This window comes from Ctenopharyngodon idella, chromosome 12, assembly GCF_019924925.1.
Source record: "Ctenopharyngodon idella isolate HZGC_01 chromosome 12, HZGC01, whole genome shotgun sequence".
In the NCBI taxonomy this organism is placed as follows: Eukaryota; Metazoa; Chordata; class Actinopteri; order Cypriniformes; family Xenocyprididae; genus Ctenopharyngodon; species Ctenopharyngodon idella.
In genome coordinates this window covers 15,132,411-15,153,730 of record NC_067231.1, presented here as the reverse complement: position 1 = coordinate 15,153,730, position 21,320 = coordinate 15,132,411, and the positions used below count along the sequence as shown (strand labels likewise).

General features: G+C 36.4%; 1 protein-coding gene across 1 annotated transcript in view; it reads right to left on the bottom strand.

Moving 5' to 3' along the window:
* ca10a (carbonic anhydrase Xa) overlaps positions 1 to 21,320 on the bottom strand; it is a 176,200-nt gene that overhangs the window by 78,393 nt on the left and 76,487 nt on the right.

Genomic DNA, 21,320 nt, shown 5'->3' with positions numbered 1-21,320 from the left:
GAAAAGGAGGATAGAAGTGTATGCAGGTCTCTTTGAGGGGTTGTGGCCTTTAAGCCCCACTTCCAACACCACGGTGCTAAACATCCCCGGGAGTGAGTCTCGACCCCCCAGAGGTAGTCGTGTCAGGCTTCATTTTGACACAAGGCTAACCGCAGCAGGCACCGCCAGACAAAGGTCACGGTGCATATACAACGCCTCCTCTCCTTGCTGCTTTTCCTAGCGGGACAGAAGAGCCTCTGTAATATTCATTAGGGATGTAGGGCTTCCTGCAGTTGTGGGATTACACAAACCAAACACATAGAAATGAAAATGTTGTTTGTCAATTTCCTCCAATTCATGACAGCTGAGGAAAAACAAACCACTGTGGGAATGTTTGATAGGGTTTTACCAAAACTCTGATAGGAAGTTAAGTAAAACAAATATCTGATGATGAAATGTGATTGGGTGAGACAGAAGACCAGCTGATGCTTGTCTGGTGTGCATGTGTGCCTGACAGCACCTTCCTAGAAAGCAGCGTATCAACTGTGTAAACAGCTGAAAAATCCATGCATCCATCCATCCATCCATCCATAAAAAGAAGAAGAAGAAAAAAAAAAAAAAAAAAACACTTCAAAGCACAAATCTCATTAGCAATTTTGCGTCCTGTCTGGATGTACACCGTGTGCAGAATTATTAGGCAAGTTGATTTTCTGATAATTTTTTTTTTTTCCAAGCACATTTTACCAATTCCAAACCACATCAATCTTAATAACTACTATTAAACTTAAACTTCACATACACACTCTGGGGACATCTTATTGAGATGAGACTTGTTTTACATCTTGTAAAAAGGGGCATAAGGTGCCCTTTAAAAGATTAATTAGTTGACGGCAAAGGTAATGCAAATGCAAAAACAACAATAATGAGCATGCATAATTAAATATTAAGTAGTTTCAACAAATGAAAAAAATAAATAAATAAATAAAATCTGTAATACTGGCCGATTACTGATATGATACCAACATATTGTGCATCCCTACTGGTTAGGATACTGTGTCACAAACAGAGCAGACATAAAAGACTTATTTATAAGTTATGTAGATGGAGGTGGTGTCAGTAAAGTAGACTGGGTCAAGCAACTGAAAGCCGTTTCCTGTGCTCCTCTGTGCTGTACACCTGATGTTAGGCGTAGTAATGGAGTCATTTACCTCAGCTGTCAGAACATACAAAATAACTGCCCTTCCCTGGATCCCCTGTGGTATCCGAGCTAACAGATAGCATTGTGTTTGGCTGGCAATAAAGCCCTTCGAAGTTGCATCTAAACAACTGTGTGACATGATGAATGTCCAGGTCTTGTTTTGCTGCCTGGAGTTTTTCCTCACTCTGTCTGCACTGTCATGTTCACACAAGTTTTACATCAGAAACTAATGCTGCGTTTTATTCAAAATCGGATGTGGGATCTTCTGACATATCATCTCTGACTTTCAACCATAAAGAGCTCCTTTACAAAGAAGACAGTTAAACACCTGTCTCTCTCAACATTTGGGTAAATAGGTGTTGTAAAAACTTGCACAAAGTTTGATATAAGTTTTTGTAATAGAACAATTTGCATAAGCTACCATGCAAAATTTTGGGGGCAGAATATATATATATTTTTGATGTTTCTTAAATAAGGCTCTTATGCTCATCCAAGCTGCATTTATTTGCTCAGAAATACAGTAAAACCTCTAATATAGTGAAATATTACAATAATTTCAATATATTTTAATATGTAATTTATTTCTGATTTCTAATTGATTCTGAATTCTCAGCAGCCATTTCACCAGTCTTCTATGTCAAATAAAGTGATATATCTAATTAACAGTCTCACTTTATATTAGGTGGCCTTACATTAAATTAATCATTTGATACAATGCACTTATTGTGCACATACATGTTTTTATATTGTACTTATATTTTTTTTAAAAAATGCCTGCATGTAATTACATCTGTAATTAATTTCTGTAATTACATTTATAATTACACTATAATTAACCCATCCCTTATATCTTAACCAACAATTAACCTACCCATACCACCAAAGCTGTCCCTAATCTTACCCGTATCCACCTCAATAGCAGCCACAAGTGTTTTACAATACAAAATGAACAAAATAAGGACATTGTACTTATTTTTTCATGCAAGTACATAGTATTTAAGGCCATCTAATATAAAGTGGGACCTAATGAACTAATCTATCTTAAAGTCCCCCTGTAGTCAATTTTAAACCCTTAAAACTAATCTTTGATCACCAAAATGACTTATGTAAACGTATTTTCCTGTGAAAAAAAGTCTTCATGCTTTAAAATAGATTGAATGTAACTCCACACCCTTGCCTCATTTAGTATACGCGGATCTATTAATATGCTAATTAGTCCCCCACTCACCCGCATGAGCTCAGAGATCCACTCAGTCATCTTATTGAGGTAAACGCTGCACAACGGTATCGTTTTTTTTTTTTTTTTTTTTTTTTACAACATCGGACACACAACTGTAATTAATATGAGTAGCCTTTTGCTTGACTGCGTTATCAAACAGCTAATAATGTGTTGCTAATGTTACACAAACCATGTTCTCGTTTGTCAGACAGCTGCCTTCTAAAAATCAGTGTCCTTAAAGGGTGGGTGTAATGCTATTTCATGCATATTTACACTGTCAAAGAGTTGCATTCTCATGCTAAACATGGCCGAAGTTTCAAAACATGATTTGGACGTATGACGGAGTATTTCTGTGCCAAATATACTACTTACAGTTGTGGATATGTTTCGTCAAATTTTTTGAGTATGGCCTGTTTCACGTCATAAAGGGTTGAATTCCTTGTACAGGCACTTCTCCCTGATAAGCGTGCACACACACACCACCCAGAACAAGAGCAAGAGCACGCCCATCAACGCGCTTCGTTCGGGATAGAGATTTTTCAACAATGGCTGTGTCCCAATTCAGGGGCTGCACCCTTTGAAGGCTGCATACATCATCGAGGCAGTCTCTATAAACGATAGATTGCAAAGTAAGAAAGAAATTACAGTATTTTACACCTCACAATGAATATCAGTCAATTTTATTACGGTTACTTTTCTTAAATATGACATCCTTGATGACGTATGCAGCCTTCAAAATGAGACGCAGCTCCTGTCAACAAAGGAGTGTGTTTTTGGTTGTGAGGGAAAATTACCTTTTTCAGCTTCCCAAAGAACCCAGTGTTAAGGGAACAGTGGATGAAGTTTGTTTTTCCGGGGCAGCAACGGAGTTGTGCACGTATGTTCGTTTGTTCCCGGGATTTCGGTGATGAATACTTTTTAAACAAGTCCCAGTTTGGCGCTGGATTTGCAGATCGCGGGTGGTGAGTAACAGCTGCATCAGATGTCTGTGTTTTGTTGGCAATCGGCACGCAAGTGCATATAATGTAAACAACAGGAACGTTTTTGTTCCCTTTTTATTTCTAATGATGTCACAGCTTGCAGACGATCTCTACGCAAAAGCTGCGCGCTCGTGACTCTTTAGCTCCGCCCACGGCACTGACGGCAGGCACACCTCCAGGAGCTCGGCTTTTTTCGGAAAGACTCGGTACAGCGTATCTATCTTTTATAAATATGATAAAACTAAAGACTTTTCGGAGATATAAAAGATGCATTATTACTCTATATGTACTCAAGATTAACATGAGATTGGCAGAAACTGTGTGTGATACAACTCAGAACAACAGATTTGAACAACTCAGAAATCAGTGGAGAAAGTTCAGCATAACATCGTAATATACATCATACACCTGCTATATTGCTAAATCTACCCGATTTTTCATATCAACAGAAGAAATATACCGGGATAACCTTCTATTGAGACTCCCCTGCTTCAGAACAGTAATAATTAATGATATGCTAAAGCCCGCCGGCACATTGACAGGATTGGTTAGGGTAGTTTGTGACGCAAGAAACACCAGCTATTTCAAACCGCGTTTTTGAAACCGTGTTTAGATCACTGCAGTTGTAAAGAGAAAATACTCAGCAATGGTGTTGACTTATGAACTTGAACATGGTTTGTCTTAAAGCATATTAAAAACGCCACATAGACAAACATTAAAAACTTGATTTTCACCACAGGGGGACTTTAATCTGTTTGTCTGGCATCATGCAGGATCTCTGTAAAATTGGGGTCGTAGATTTCCAAATGTCCTAGTTAGATGTCCATCAAGTGTTGCTCTATTACATTTCTTCAAGTATGGATTGTAGCATAAGGCATGGGAATAAAAGATAAGGGGAATAAACTGGACGATGCAATAAACTAGACAGCAAAACAAGACATCTGGTTAAAAAAAAAAAAAAGGCCAAATTGGTGCAGTGACAGAAAGTTGGATCTGCCAATAAGACACTCAGTTGAGTGAACTGTGTGGCCAGTGAGCCTTGCGCTAAGTCTACTACCTATTTGATGTGTTGATAGTGCTGCGCACAGGAAGTGAAGCATAAAGGGCAGCGTATTCAGTCTCGTGACAGGTTAGCGGTGGCGTACCTTTTATCTTATGATAGTGCACCCAGACGCAGCACCTGGCACCTGGCTATATAGCACAGAGTGACTAAAACTGACCCAGATAGATGTTTGATCATGGTAAAAAAACAACCAAGGAACCTCTATTAGTCTACCACTGAGTTTTACTTCACTACCATGAGAACTGAATTATATAAGAGTTAGAGAAATCATAGCTGATGACAGATTGTCCAGTAACATCATTTACATCATCTGCAATGCAACTAACTAAGCATCATAACACAACTCCAACAGGTTATAAATACTTAACCAGTCCATATACACATAAGAAATTGTGCGTAGGTAGGCAGACTGTGCCACAGGAAACTGTAGCTTAAAGTGTTTCACATTTCAGACATACTGTAATTCTCCTCTCCTTAATGCTACGCCACACATTATTCCGTCTCTCTTGTAAGGTTCTTATAAGATGTTCTTTCGCACGAAGGTTGATCTGCATCACAAAGGTTTCTTAACCTGCCAGCTCTCAGCAGTCTATTCCTAAGAACTGTCAAAACATCGATTGACACATAAAATATGTAAAATGGTGCAAAGTGAATTACATTTAGATTAATTAATCACTTATTTGTCATTTAACAGCCACTTTTCATTTAACACACCTCACAGTTCACAACTGGAGCAGCCTGAGGTTAAATGGGACAGTAGAGGGATGGTGAAACCCAGCAGTTCACAAGGATACAGATCACTGGGATTTAAACGTGGGTTACAATTCAGAGAGCTTTAACCCAAAATCTTGCTCAAAACTGACAACATAAAAAAGAGGAACTTTTTTTAGATGCGGTAATTTTGCTTGTGGTAATACGAGTTCCTTGAGGAGACACCTGTCATTGGTAATGGTGTATTGGTATTGATATGGTTCGTAGGATGAAAACTGAAATGGGGCTCCAAGATGCAGCTATGGTTTGGATATAAACACAAGATGGAATTACAGACAGAAAACCAAATCACAGTGATACCTGACAGACAGCAGTGGAATATGAGGCCTTACTATTTACCTCAGGGGAGCACTTAACCGACTGTTCACCCAGCATGCACTTCCATCAGGCTTTCAGGTGATTTTGTGCCTTTACATCCTGAAAATTATCTGAATCTACATTCAGTTTTAAAACCCCAGAATTCGTACAAATTCATTTGATTTCTTAATTATTACTATTACTATTATTATTATTACTATTATTATTATTATTATTATTTACAATTTATTCAAAAATAATAACAGCAAAAAAAAAAAAAAAAAAAAAAAAGTAAAACATATTTCATGCACTACCATTCAGAAGTTTTGGGGTTGTTTTAATGTTTTTAAAAGAAGTGTTTTATGCTTACTAAGGCTGCATTTAGTGGATTAAAAACACAGTAAACAGTAATATTGTAAAATATTATTACATTTTAAAATATGTTAAAATAGAAAACAGTCATTTTAAATAATAATTTATTCCTGTGTTAACAAAGCTGAATTTCGGCAGCCATTAGCCATTTTCATGAACGAAGATCAAAAGAACGGCATTTTTTTTTTTTTTTTTTTTTTTTTTTAATAAATAGAACTGTTGTTACAGTACATTATATAAGTCTTTATGGTCACTTTTGATCAATTTAATTCATCCTTGCTGCATAAAAGTATTGTTTTTATTTTAACTTTGACCCCAAACTAGAGTGTATCTTTCGTTACTACTAACAGTTGCTCAGCTATTATTAATAATACCTTATTTTCAGACAATCACTCAACAAATCTGGGAAACTCTACAAATGTAATGATCTGCAATTTAACCAAGCTAAGTATTAAAATACACCCGTCAAGTTTGTTTTCATTCAGACATGGATGGCAGAACGTGATGTCTTATTTGCAGAGTCATTTAAGAAAACAAGTGTTTTTTTATTTCTGTACAACTGATAATTTCTCAGATTTTTTTCATTATTAGCTTCCTCCGAGAAAACGGTGTTTTGGCGCATTCTGTCCTGGATAGCTTAAGGCCTTGAAAACACATATCTATCGCCTTTGTATGAACCCAAGTTTCTTAAAACATCCAATTAAACTACTTTAGACACATTGTACTGAAAAAAGACTCAAGTTCACCTGAAGCAGAGAAAATATTCCATTTGAAAGGACATTTCCAGTGTGTGCTCCATGATAATGATGAGGAAGGCATAATAATCATTCTATGTGGAACAAAAGGGAGATGATTTATACTCCTCTCTTCATCCATTTGCATTTTATTAAGTAACTGCCTGCCTGTAATGGCCAGACAGAAATTAAGGTACCGAAGATAAGAACTTTAGGTTAAGCATCATTACACCAAGAGAGATGAATTCTTTGATGAAGATGACAGCAAAGAAATCCATTGAGCGCACCTTCATCAAGGTCTGCATTGATCTTTTGGCACAGAGGAGCCGGGGATATGCATAAAAGTCCTGCAGTTATGGAACCTGGGAACAGAGCCGTTTCATCAAATACATGAGTTATGAGTTTACCTAAAGATGTCATGGCACGTTTGGCTTCAATACAAGGTCACGCATCTCTCTGGATACACCTCAACTCTCTGCTTTGTTTTGACTGTAAGGTTAGCTGAAGGCGTATGCTAATTGTTTTTGGAAGATAATGCCCCCTTGATACTTCTTGAGATCAATACAGCTCACCTATACTGTCTAGGCCAAAATATATGAGTGCTGCAGAATGAAAGTGTGAGAAAACCATCAAAACAGGCTCTCCTAGACCTAATGGTGGGATTTCGGATCCAAATCTTTATTGGTGAAACGCCTCAATCTAACTTCACACTTCTGCCTTACAGTGCATCACTCCAAATGCTGGAGCTGAATTAATCATTTAAAAATTACAAGGGGGTTCTTTTGAAGCATCCTTTTGCCATCTTTTCATAAATGGAAAGGAAATTATGTTTTAATAGTCATCTTACTCAAATTTGCAGACGCTGCTCACAGGCAACAGAATGTATTTTTAAAAAGTTGAAAAAGAAAGCATTTGATTTTAAATGCACTGTCGAAGCACACAAAGGAAAAAGTCATAACTGACAAGTTAAGAGGCTATTTCAGACACTGATACATCAGTTGCCTGACTCTCGCAAAAATACTGGATAGCAAAATGACAGGCGTAGAAACGAAAGAATTTTGAGGACTGAATGTGAAGAAAAGCTGATATGACTAATATTTCAATGTGAAGATATTTTTTAAGAGATAAAAGGCCCTTTCTGTTACGTCACAGACACTGAGGCAGGAAAGATGGGCATCTGAAACAGAATTTTAAGAGCCTCTGTAAAACATTTCAACCTTTTTTTTTTTTTAGGGCCAACACTGTAAGGGGATGGAAAAATTGTGAGGTAATATTGAAAGCTAGAGCACTTGCTTACTAGCAATAAGAGGGACAAACTGAATAAGGGTGATAGGAATAAACTGAATAACCTTATTATGCTTAAAAAGCAAGTATATTCTTTGGGGAATGCATTGAAACATCCCATGATTTCGTTAATTAAAAGTAAATGACCATATGCATAATAAAGGATAGAAAGTGCAAATGTTCCTCTGATACTCGTTAATGTATAATTAATCAATTACCTCTTTAATATTTCTTTCCCCTGTGGTCTGCAAATGTAAAACCTAAACAGTTTACAGAAAATAGATGTCCTGATTCCTGTAAATTACTTGTTTGATACCTTTTACTAGTTCCATACAATACAAATCGCAAACAAATAAAATAAAATAAAATGTGAACTGGGTGCTACAACAACACAAAGTATGTGAAAATAACCAATGCTAGTAGTGACGCAATATACACTAATAAAAGCTATGATGTAGTGTACTGCACTGTATGCTGAGACTTCATTTTTCAAGCAGGCCTCTTTGCATTCCAAACAATCAGTCATCCTGACAGCTGGCCAGAGGGCTCTTGCCCATGTGTCAATCAGCAGACAAGAGAGGCGTCACCATAAGACTCTTCAGCAAGCTAATATACAGATATTTTACATCTTGTCCTGTTGTCACTTGATATCTTGATCATCTAGTTTTACCCTCACAATTTGTTAATTTATGTGCTTTGTGTATGATTGCGATAGGAATATAATCACAGAAGTTACCATAACCTCAGCACACTCTCTGCTGTATCATTATTGTTTTAATTAGGAATATCTGCAGGTGAAGATCATGTATCATGGGCATCGATATAGCACTAGAAAATATGCAATGTATTGATAGACTCAAAATAATCATTATCATGAGCATTTAAAAAAGAATTCTAATTATTTAGAAGAACCATTAAAAACAACAACATATGAAATTATGGGCTCCATATTATAAAACCCTGCATTTGAATTAATTCCACCGGTAGCCCTCAAGCTCAGCTGATGTAAAACAACCAACACCACAACACTTCACTCCATTGTTTGCTAATTTCAACTTGAGCTTTATGGAACAACACATCTCTGTATAATTATCATAATGTGCATTCACATAACAAATGGGTGGTTTTAATATACAATCACTTACTGAGGCAAATACATTAGCGCTCATGCAGACACAGAGTCTGTTTGGGTGGAATACGGCACAGTTCATCTATAGGTACTACAAATGCTGAAATCTACACAACTGGCTTGCACGTTATATCAAAAGCTGTACTACATGTTTCGAAAATGCACTTTTTTGCAAATAAATCAATGCTCTAAATATAAACTAATTGGAATGAATGGGTCTTTTAGACACACAGATTTCTGAATTGTGTGCTAGCTGTTGCGATACGAAACTGGTGTAATGTGTTCGTTTTAAATCTGTTTGTTCATTGACCTTATTAGCAGTTAACGTCAATGTGAGAACACACTATCCCCTCCACTGACTCACAGCTTAACTGCGCTTCCCCTTGTCACTATCGGTTATGTATGTCATTCTCTTTCATTGTCAGACTGTTGGCAAACATAAATGTGCAAAACATATGTTGCACATCCCTGCTGATCACATCTGATGGCTAATCTATAGCTATATGCCATATCTATTATGAATTGCCAAAGAGCTACCCAGAAAAATACAACTGAGAGCAGTTAGCAGATCACGTCATAAAACTCTGAAGTTTCATAATATACATAATTTTCACCCATCACACAATTTTAATATTGGGTCAATTGTGTTCAGCATGCAGAGAATAAGATTGTGAACAAGGGCAGAGCTATACTGCAGGGGGGAAAATCATTCAAACACATTGACTATTATTCCTTGATAATTATCTTTTATCATTTATATAAAAAAGACTACATTTATATTAAAAAAAAAAAAAGACTACTCAGGGACAATTCACTGAAATAACAGTTTGAAGCAATTCACAAAAATGAATCAAACTAATCACTGTTTTTACTGCATGATTTTAAACACAAGATGCTTTTAAAACATCTTAATGCTCTCATACTTGAGTCTACTCTAATGACATAGTCTTTAGAACTTTGGAACTTAATGGCCAAATAAAAAGTGCATTAAAATCATTATTTTCAAGATGTTGCTTAAAGTGCCCCTATTATGCTTTTTTTGAATAATACATTTCATGCAGTGTGTAATATAACGGTTTGTTCAAGTAAAATGCCTGCAAAGTTTTAAAGATTAAAGTGCGCGACAAATAAAGTTAGTCTTCTAAAAGAAAGAATCAATTCCGAACTGCTGAAACGAGTCGTCAGCAATTCCAGTCTCAGTTCCTGTAACATACCTATGTAAAAATGTAACAAATTTGCATAATGCCAGTCTATGGTCTTCATTTGCTGCCCGTAAATGACTTCTACTTTGACCCGACCTCAAACACTGTAGTTGTAGCTGAGGCCTGGAAGAGTTTGTTGAGAAGATGCTGTTTTCAGCGCTGTGAATACACTTTGCATGCACACAGGATGAGGACTTGTGCTGGAATTAATACAGAAAAACCCATGGTATCATTCATACTGTATCACTGTATCAAGCCCTGAGGAAGCCTCCAGAGCTGAAATTTAGATTTTGTTTCTGACGCGTGCTGTAAGCGGTGGACCAATCACAACAGACTGTGCCATCTGATCAATCAGAGCAGAGCAGGCTTTCGGTAAGAAGGGGTTTAGAGAGACTGAATGTTCGAACAAACTGTTTTCAGAGTCTTTGAGAAATGAGGTGATGTGCAATATATATTATGACAAAATGTTTTTTGACCTTGGATGCATGTAAACCTATTGTAGGAGACCTCCAAAATAAAATTAAGAACCATTAAAATAGCATAATAGTAGCATTTTTATATAACCAGCAAAATTATATCACCAGCAAAATCATAGTGAACTAGTGTTGTCAAAAGTACTATCCACAATACCAAGTCAGTACTGAAATTTTAAAAATGTGATGCTTTGAGCGCTGTTGAGCAGATTCGTAAACACCTCTGACTGGCCTTTGTGTTCACGTGCTCTTCAGATATGTCTGTGATTGGCTACAATGATCAACACACAGGAGCATTTGAAAGCACACGGAAGTGTTTGAATCAAAGCGTTTTGAAAGCGGGAGAGTTTGAAAGCAGGTGTCTATCAGCGGACCGGTCCCTCTTTCAAACGCTCCAATGTGTATCTGTGTAAGCGCTCGGTGAAGAGCGCCAATGATGTTACAACATGTTTTTGAAGCGTTGATCATTGTAGCCAATCACAGACAAATCTGATGAGCGCACACAAAGGCCAATCAGAGGTGTTTACCAATCTGCTCAACAGTGCTCAAAGCATACATTTTTAATTGTTTTTTAAATCGTTTTGCAGTCTGTACTTTTGACAACACTATAGTGAACATATTGTAAATTTTCTAAATAAATTTCCATGCCCTATTGTAAAAATGGTAATCATACAGTATACGAGAATCTTTTTTTTAAATAAGATAACTGACCTGGACGTGGTTCCAAATTGACCATGAGAATATGTCTGATTGGCAAACTGACATGCAAAATTGACCACAAGTTAACTGTTAACGGTCTAAACACTGTATATTGTGGATTCCTCACCATAGTGAATATCATAGTGAATACACAGGGATAGTGAAAAGTCAGACAGCAGACAGTACTGCTGATGCTACCCAATGTTTAGTTCCTAATGACTTAGCATCTTTTAAACAAGATCAAGGAGGAGGTATTAACTAGATTATCCCCGAGATGAAAGATTTAGTCTAGTAACAGCAGGATGTCCATGGCATGTTTACATATCTATTCCATTAGTTTAGAGCCATTATAAGCCTCATAGACAAGAACGCCTGCAATATAGATACTGCAATTCTGAGATATCCTTGCTATGGAATGGAACAAAGAATTTCTCCAGCTCAAAAGCTGTGTAAAATATCTTTTTAAAAAAACCATTTGATTAATGTACAGTTCAGTTGTGGTTGAGCAAAGTATGCCAGATCACTGTAGTCTGCTGCATCCTCCACAACATAGTACTCAGAATGGGCACTTTGTGGCATTCAAATTGCATTTAGCACTGATTTTGTATGTGTTTGTGCAGTTATGTGATTTGCATAATTACTTTAGTGAATAGGGAACTAAAGCAATGCATATAGCAATTGCAAAACACGGTCTGAAAGAGAACAAATGTAGGTGTCACGGGGTGGGCGGTAATGCATCTTTCACAGCCATACTATATTTATATTTATACAACACAACATTTAGAAACCAGCCACTGCCCTGATCTCCAAACTCATTAGATCAATCATTAGCTTTGACCCAAATCCTAGTGATAGTATTATAAGGACACTCCTAGAACCTGTTCCAAAAGAAGCCAAAAGGCAGCAATAAAAATAAATAAATCAGAGATGGTAGATAAAGTGAGAGAAATATTAATTATGAATAATTCACCCGTTACTAAAAAATATAAGCAAAAAGTCACATCACATGTGGAGCATTATTTGTGTGCTGCATGGAGTTGCATGGAGAGTGCTCTAAATCAGTCAGTTATAGAACAATTTGGAGCAGACGTCACAGTTACGTCACTTGCAGACGCACATGCATAATGGTGGCAGAAAACTAGCGGTAACAAGTGGAGGAAAACTGGCAAAATCCAAAGAATAAGAGAAAAATGTTTTGTTGTGCCTTTGGATGTCAGAATCGGAATGCAAAAACTTTTTATAGAGTACCGTCTTTGAAGACGACCTTTGAAGCTAAACACAGACGTTTATGTTGCAAGACACAGACTGGACTGATGAAACCTGCAATGATTAGTCTACTATTAAAGCATGAATTTGATGTAAACAGTAAGTCTACATAATATTCACATGTGCCGTTCATAAGGAACATACCTAGCAGTTACAGAATTAAATAATATAACATTTTACATAGACAACTTTTAAACATTTTTATCAGAATTTTTCTCTTGCATCTGCGTTTATATCTCTCAGTTCGACTTTATAACTCGCAATTTTGAGTTTATATCACAATTCTGAGGGGAAAAAAGTCAGAATAACGAGTATATCTTACAATCTCTGTTTTTCCTTCTAAGAATTGAGAGATAAACTCAAATTTGTGAGTAAAAAAAAAAAATCTGAATTGTGATTCATAAACTTGAAATTAACTTTTTTTTATTCTTTTGCAAACACAAAATAGGTCTATGGGGTTACAGATCAGACAGGATGTTACCATAGAATTCAACAGCCTATGCAGACAGTAAACAGCCCAGTAGGTTTTGGAAAAGAACTTCCGTCTATACCAGAGATGGGCACTCGAGTTAGTGACTCGGAATCGAGTCGCACTCAAGTCGCATTTTAACAGACTTCAGACTTGACTCGGACTTGCCCTGAAATGACTCCAGACTCGACACAAAAGACTCGTGAATATTTTAAAAACGACTCAAGTCTTTTACCCTTAACTACTGATATAATAAAGAAAGAATTTTTGTTGTATTTGAATGGTTTTATAATATCTGCGTCACATATATTTCCCTATTTGTTGTGGTAGATCGGACTCTTGTCATAGAATTTGATTACGTATGTCCTTGTATTGTCCCATGAAACATGACGGGAGCCACTGTGCTATGTTTTTTCGTCTGGGTTTATTAACGTCAAATTGGCTAGATGCACAGAATGTGGGAAATTAAAGACACCGGAACGATCATAATTTTATGAGACATCACATCCACAAAGGTTAGTCACATTAAATCACACAGCTAGCTATTATACTGTGGTATAGCTGCATGGCTCATTTGGAATTCCAGCCTGTTAAAATATGAACAACAACAACAACAACAAAAATCTAGCCTTTAAACCTAGCACTACATTTTATCAATCTTTTTGTACTATATGCAGATTTTCTCTTTCTTAATATGTGTCCATAAGAGAGCGATATAAAGAGATGTTAATCCATTTATTACTTAAAGCTAATATTTTAACGTATCGCAATCAGTATGCATAGAGTTTTCTGTTGACATTCTTAAACATTGCGAGGTTTGATATTTTCTGATAATGACTGTCGTCAATAACAACGAAGCTGTATAACAAACTGCTGTATAACAAACCGTGACTCACTGGTGCCATCTTGCGTCCGCTTAGCGACTGTATTGAAAATGACTACTCGTGTTGCCAGGATGATTGTTTTGTACGCTGTAATGGATTATAAAGTAACAAGCTGGATTTACATCATCCCTTACATCATAGGACCTTAATTTCAAACAAAACAGATGATAGAAAGATCATATTATTTTGTCTATATAATACAACTAGGATAAAAAATAGGATTTGGTATGAGATTTTTTTTTTTTTTTAAATGACTCAAGACTCGACTCAGACTCGTGACAAAAGACTCCAGACTTGACTCGGACTCCAGATAAAAGACTCGTGAACATCTCTGGTCTATACAGAGAATAAAACGCCCCAAAACAAAAAATAAAACAAAAGCACAAAACAAAACAAAACATGAAAACAAAATAAAAGCACAAAAAAAAAAAAAAAAAAAAAAACACAAAACAAAAATCAAATAAAATTCCTTTAATAAATAATTATGAAGGCTATTTGTTTTCTTTTTTGAATAATAAACTTTAAATAATACTATTGACTTTTTAAATAAGACGAAAACAAATCAAGCAAATAAAGTACTTTGAAATTGTAGCAAATAAGGACTACTGGGCGAAATAAATCCAATCGCAATGAAAACCACAAAGTGATATGAAGATTCTTGCTATCATAACGTTGGGGTAGGATCTGAACTGTACAGACATGAAGGCGCACTCAGAATCTCTGTGGTGGAACACTCAGTCTTTGATCTGGGAATAGAGGAGAGGAGACTGCTGATCCATTTCCTCTTTCCCTGTGACCCATTTTCCTGCGACTCATGCTACAGTGAGATTGCCTCACAACCCCTGGACCCTACAAACACTCCTCCTTGCAGACGCAAAAGATTGAATCTAATTATTTCCTAATCCTTTTTTAGCTCCAAGTTTATGATTCAAATTTATACACCCACACAGATGGACGAGCCACTAACGGCAGCTTAGGTTATGCATTCGGCTCGTCGTGGCAGAAGTCGTGTGCGAATCAGGGCTTCAAGCCCTCGCTATCCAGCAGTAATTAAATCCTGTGCCTTGACAAGCAAGAGGCCGCGGCGAGGCAGACATAATTGCAGCTTTTGAGATATTCATACGCAAACTGCTTTGTATACTGTGACAGCTTAGCAGGTTCAGCCAACACAAACTTGAGTCTAATTAATTTGAATCAGTAATTTGCATAACTAAATCAATTCTCATAATCACGAGGCGTTTCACCCTCAGCAATAAACATCTGTGTCCTTTGTGGTTTATTACAAAAAAAACATAGCTGAGCTTTATGTATGCACGTGTATGTTGAGGCATCTTTTGCAAACGCTTTTTCTAATAAATATTTTACATTTGCACTTTTATTTAAAAAAATATTTAACTCCATATTTTATGCTAATGATCCTCCGGGTTTGCCAGCACGAGAAGCTCGCTAAGGAAATTAAGCAGTCATGCCTGTAAGCGGCATGTTCTGCAGACTTGCAGAATTACAACGGATAGAAATTCTTGTCTAGGAGCTACTTGGCATAACATGTGGCGTTCATGAAACATAAACCACCCGGGCACAGAAACGATTTAGTACCTTTGGAACAAACATTGAAAAGAGCTGAAACATTCAGGTAACAAGGCCAACATGGAAGTCACATGTGTGAGAAATGAAAGCTAGGGGGCTGAAAATGTAATAAGACACCCCCAACAGTGTGTCCCCCTGCAGATCACTACAGATGTCATCCCATGGCTCCATGTTTGCCATTCCACCGTGTTCCCAGTGTAATTATACTGATTCAGTGCTGCAAGAGAAGAGTTCTCTCCCTGTGGCAGCAAAACTCCCCATCTGGTCATACATGCATCTTGCATGTTAAATGGTTTCAATCTCCTTCTCCCATTGGCCAGATTACAGGAAAAATGACATCACTGATCCTTGAACTCAGATGAACAGAGTATTTAACTGACACTGCCATCATCCCTTATTACATGGCTTCACTGAGCAATCAGATATTTTAAATGATGACTGCTATGGTTTTCGTTGGGTTTCCATGTTTTATGGGGACATTCTATAGACAATGATTTTGTATGTATGTATGTATATTCTATCCCCTAAACCTACCCCTTAGCCTAACTATCACAGAAAACATCCTGCATTTTTACATTTTTAAAAAAACATCATTAGTATGATTTATAAGCCATTTTTCCTCATGGAGACCAAAAAATGCCCCCGCAAGGACAAGGATTTCAGATATTACCATCTTTGTGGGGACATTTTATCCCCATAATGTCCCCATCAATTTTCATTTTTGGGTGAACTATCCCTTTAAGCTGACTAGGCATGTGACAGTATCAAATTTTCATGTTGCGATAATTGAAGCTTTTATCACGCTATACGGTATTATCACGATACTGAAATAAGTTGCAAAAAAAGTGTTGTCATTGCATAACAGGTTTAAGAACTCTTTCTTATAACAAAAAGAACTCTGAACATTTAAATACAATAACGCAATACACAAAAATGAAGTAAAATGTTTCAAACAGATTAAATTAATATTTAACATTAGTAGGCTATTTATTTTTCAAACCTTAAATATTTATTAAAAAAATAAATAGCCTATTAAGTCTTTAAGTATTTGGTGCTGTGATGAACAACATTGCGAATGCAAAAAACTGAATGGCTGTTTGAAGCATTTTAAATACTGTAGTAGCGCAGCTACTTTAAGATAAGTCATTTCACTCGGCGGCCATCTTTGAAAAACCTCCCGGGCATTCAAGTGCAGCTCCTATCTCTTTGAATGGGGAAACATCAATTTCGCCAAAGCTGTTTGCCAAGCTTTCGATTAAATTTCATACTTGAAATCACCAATGAAATCTGACAACAACTGTCTCATAAATTTTGTTTCTAAACACTCGAATCATAACAACAACAACAAAAAAAAAACTATTATTCGGGCTGGATCAAGCTAATGTGCATGCGCAGTCCTAAATGCGCGTCTCTTGTGCCTCATTTCGGAGGCGCGCGTCTGACTGTTTCTATAGGAACCGGAGCTTCTATTGGCCGCTGCAGTGATGCGATGACTTTACCAATCGAAGTCTTTGGCGCAGCTGCTTTGTTTATGGGGTTTCCTGGGTAACCGCTTAATTTCCGCTGTTCCATCAGCGCCCTCTGCTGTCAGAGAGTGAATGTGCACTTTTATTCAGCGTGTCTCTTTTTCACACGTTCCACCATGTGCTTCTCATGCACCTTGGGCTTGTTTACATCAGTGTGCACATCTTTCTTATAACAAAAAGAACTCAAAGATGGGGAAAGTATTCTTAAAATGTATTATAAAAATGTGAATAATTCGTCAAATAATTATTCACAGTATTTTTGAAGTGCCCACGATAACAATATCGTGCATATTCATTATCGTGATATATCATATTACCAAATATCGGCTAAAGCGGACTTACAACTAAGAAAATTATTAATATTATTAAAATAAATTATTACCAATTGTTATTCTTATTAACATTTATTCTCAAACTTTTTTCGAAAGCCAAACCATTTTGACAAAAATAGTACCCTCTTAGATTTTACCTTAATATTTCAATAATTTAATAGCACATTTGCATATAATAATAATAATAATAATAATAAGGGGCCCATTTACACGGCACTGTTTTCAACTAAAACCGTAAAACGTATTGCGTCTTGGCCATTTATTCACACGACAACGGCGTTTTGGGTGCCTGAAATGCAAACTTTTGAAAACGGGTTTCAAAGTGGAAGTTTTTGAAAATGGTCTCTGTGTAAATAACAAAAACATAAATCTGTGGAAACGATGACATCATGCACATGCGTATTACATGCTCAGTCTATAGTGTTTCATCGCCATCTAATGGCCTGGCAGCATAATACAGCGTTTTTAGTTTGAATGGATCCATGTGAATGGGGATCATTTTGACAATGGTGTATTATGTACACAGAAGACAAAGGAAAAACGTTTCAGTTTTAAGCATATTGCTGTCGTGTAAACGTACCCTTAATCACAGCCTTTTGTGATTTATTAAACACACTAAGCCATGTCGCAATTTCAATTTTAATTCGATTCATTGTGTACTCCTATTTATTTTAACGATTAACATTATGATTTCATTAATTATCTTTTCTTCAACTCACAAACCCCCAGGGATTCCCTTTTTGAAAAACGCTGACCTGTTTTAATACTCAAATCAATATTCCATGCCCATATATTCACTTAAGTATACAGCCATGTAAAAAGTGGAATAATATACAGTCATCCAAGGCTAAAAACAAACAAACCCCAACAGGGTTTACCTGTTTAACCCCTGTATAATCAGATGATAATGACCAGCTGACTATACATTACCCCTTACTAACATCAGTAACAGATTTACAGAAGTTTCCCCAGAGAAGTCATTTAAAAGAAGAAAAACAAGATATCTGGTGTCCATTTGCACTTGAATCTCATTTTGTGTGTACTGTATGTGTGTGATCCGAGAGTTGTGTTGTCCCCCAGATCAAACATCGGCCTATTTAAGCTGACTGATACCAAACTGATGCCATCCGTTGATACAGAGAACGTATCTCACACTGTCAACTACGCAAGCTAATGAAATCGCAATGACAAGGCTGACTCAGTGAGTAATCTAATATGATATTCATGTAACTGAATAAAATCTGTGTGCAGATCGTATCTGTCATTGTTTGTCTCTGGGTGTGATTCTGTCCCGATTTACCAATGCTGAGAAAGGAAGGTGACACACAGTGAGACAACGTACTATGCTATGTTCTACAGTACAACTACGCTATGCTAAATGGCATGTAGCCTGATTCGTTTTGGTAATTAGTCGTATCTTATATCTATAGTACCCCAGAGCTAATGATGTTAGGAAAAAAATATTTTCATGTGGCATCTTTTTATATTCATGTCTCAAATTCTCCACTTTGCTGATTGGAGATTTCAATAAGGGACACGATACTGTCATCTTCCTCCCTTGTCAGAGCGATTAAATTCATTAAAAGCTCTTCAAGTAATTGCGGCTCATCTACAGCAGAGCAAATATTCAATTAATACAGACAATTTAATAACTGTGATTCCCTCAATCCAAAGCACATAACCTTGATGCATGTCTGCTTTTGATTAATTGGTTTTCTATTTTGAGGTCATTTTAATTTCCGTTAACTATTCATTAGTCCATTTATCACGCTGTGGAGAGCCTGGCAATGTAAACTCCTCTCTGACAGAAATTCAAACACATATGGTGGGACTTCAAACACACTCTGACACTTCATTAAGGACTAGACCAATGCTACACGTTTGAACTGAAATAACGGTGTGAAAAAAATAAAAGATTTGTGTTCCAGCAAATCAGGAGACAGGAGGACATTTCTTGGCTATCTGAAACAATATATGAAAAGTTCAAATCTTTCTCCTTAATCTGTACAGTTGAAGCAAGCACAAAGGACTTTAGTCTGCTAATAGTGTTTCTAATGATGAGATACTTACAGAGCAAACATCTAGTAAATGGGTTGAAATGTGCCAATAAATGCAATGAATCTTTAATTTTTTTTGTTCAGAACAAACTCCTTTTAGTTTGAAATTGTTTCAGTTGCTATTCAACTAAATTGCAAATAATGAATCCAACTAATTATTTCATAAGACTTGGCATGTCAAGAGTGCTTTGGCCAAATTAACATGCAGTGGATTATTATCCTTCTCTGTCTGATTGGCTCTCTAGTCATTGACTGATCTGTATGAGTATGAAACTCTGCCTCTAGTGCATGACCTCAGTCACCCACTGCTGATTTGAAGAGAGGATTTATTAATATGCAAAGCATGCCATCCTCACCATTGACAAACAAATGATAGTACTTGTATGTGGTTAGTTTATGCATAACGTGCCCATGGATTTAAAAAAAAAAATAAAATGTATATGAATATATAACCAGTAAAATGTCTATGAATACAGTATATAACCAAATATATTTCTATGAATATTGTATATAGTCAAAGAAATGTATATGAATATCCTAAGAATTTTTTTGTGATGTATAAGTAAGTGATAATCTTTGGCTAGGTGTAGATTAACCCGCTTGCATGGTAAGTTACCAGCATTGACAAGTTAAAGCTGTTATTCATGACTGCAATGCAATAATTGACTGGAAGGGTAAAAATGACGGTTATTTTTGTTAGTTATTATGGGCTACTGTTCATTAGATCTAGCATTCTGCACGCTTTAAAGCAGACAGAGATAAAATAGAGAGAGATTGTATGTGAATTACCTGTGTCTGTGCAGCCTCTCTCTGCTGCAAGTGAAGTTGCAAGTTTAATTATTTAAAAAAAAAACAGTGGCATTACCACCTTGCTGACAAATATAATGCAGCGACTCAGTAGCAAAGCTATTTTATTAATAGAAGTCACGGGGCAGTGTTGAAAAGTTTCTATGCTTCTGAATGTTTACTGTCTGTGCGTAGCATGATCTCTGTGTGTGAGTGACATGAGTGACTCACACCTTCCAGCTAATCAGTATATTTAGAAAGGCCATAATATAAGAATATATAACTTATGAAATTTCTATGAATATAGTATATAACCAAATAAATTCCTATGACTAGATAGCCAAAGGAATGTATATGAATATCCTATGAAAGTATGAATACATACCCTGGGAAATATATAACCAAATATATGTGAATATATAACCAAAGAAATGTACATGAATTAACAAAAAGATATTTCTATGAATATATTATATTCCCTGAGAAATGTGTCTGCAAATATAACCAAATAAATGTATGTGAATATATAGCTAAAGAAATGTATACGTAAGGAGCGGCAGGCCGTTTTGCATTATTTTCTAATAATTCAATGGTCCAGAGTCAATTACTCCGCTTATACTATGGTTACCACACCTCAAGAGACTGTTCAGATGTTGTATTTCAAGACATTTGTCTGGTTTTTGTCCTTAAAACACTGTTGTGTGTGGGACTAATTTCTTACGCATCTCATCCCAAGCCTCTATTGCCAATTCCAAAAAGTAACGGAGGCTTGAGCCTTGATAGCAGACTAATACAGTTATTAACACAGTTGAGAGAGAGAGAGAGAGAGAGAGAGAGAGAGAGAGAGAGAGAGAGAGAGAGAGAGAGAGAGAGAGAGAGAGAGAGAGAGAGAGAGAGAGAGAGAGAGAGAGAGAGAAATAAGCCTATGTGAATTAGTCTGCCTGAGTCTTTGCGTCTCTCAACAGTGTTTGGCAGCAGTGGCTCTACTAATAGCGAAACTGTAAGTTTGTCTA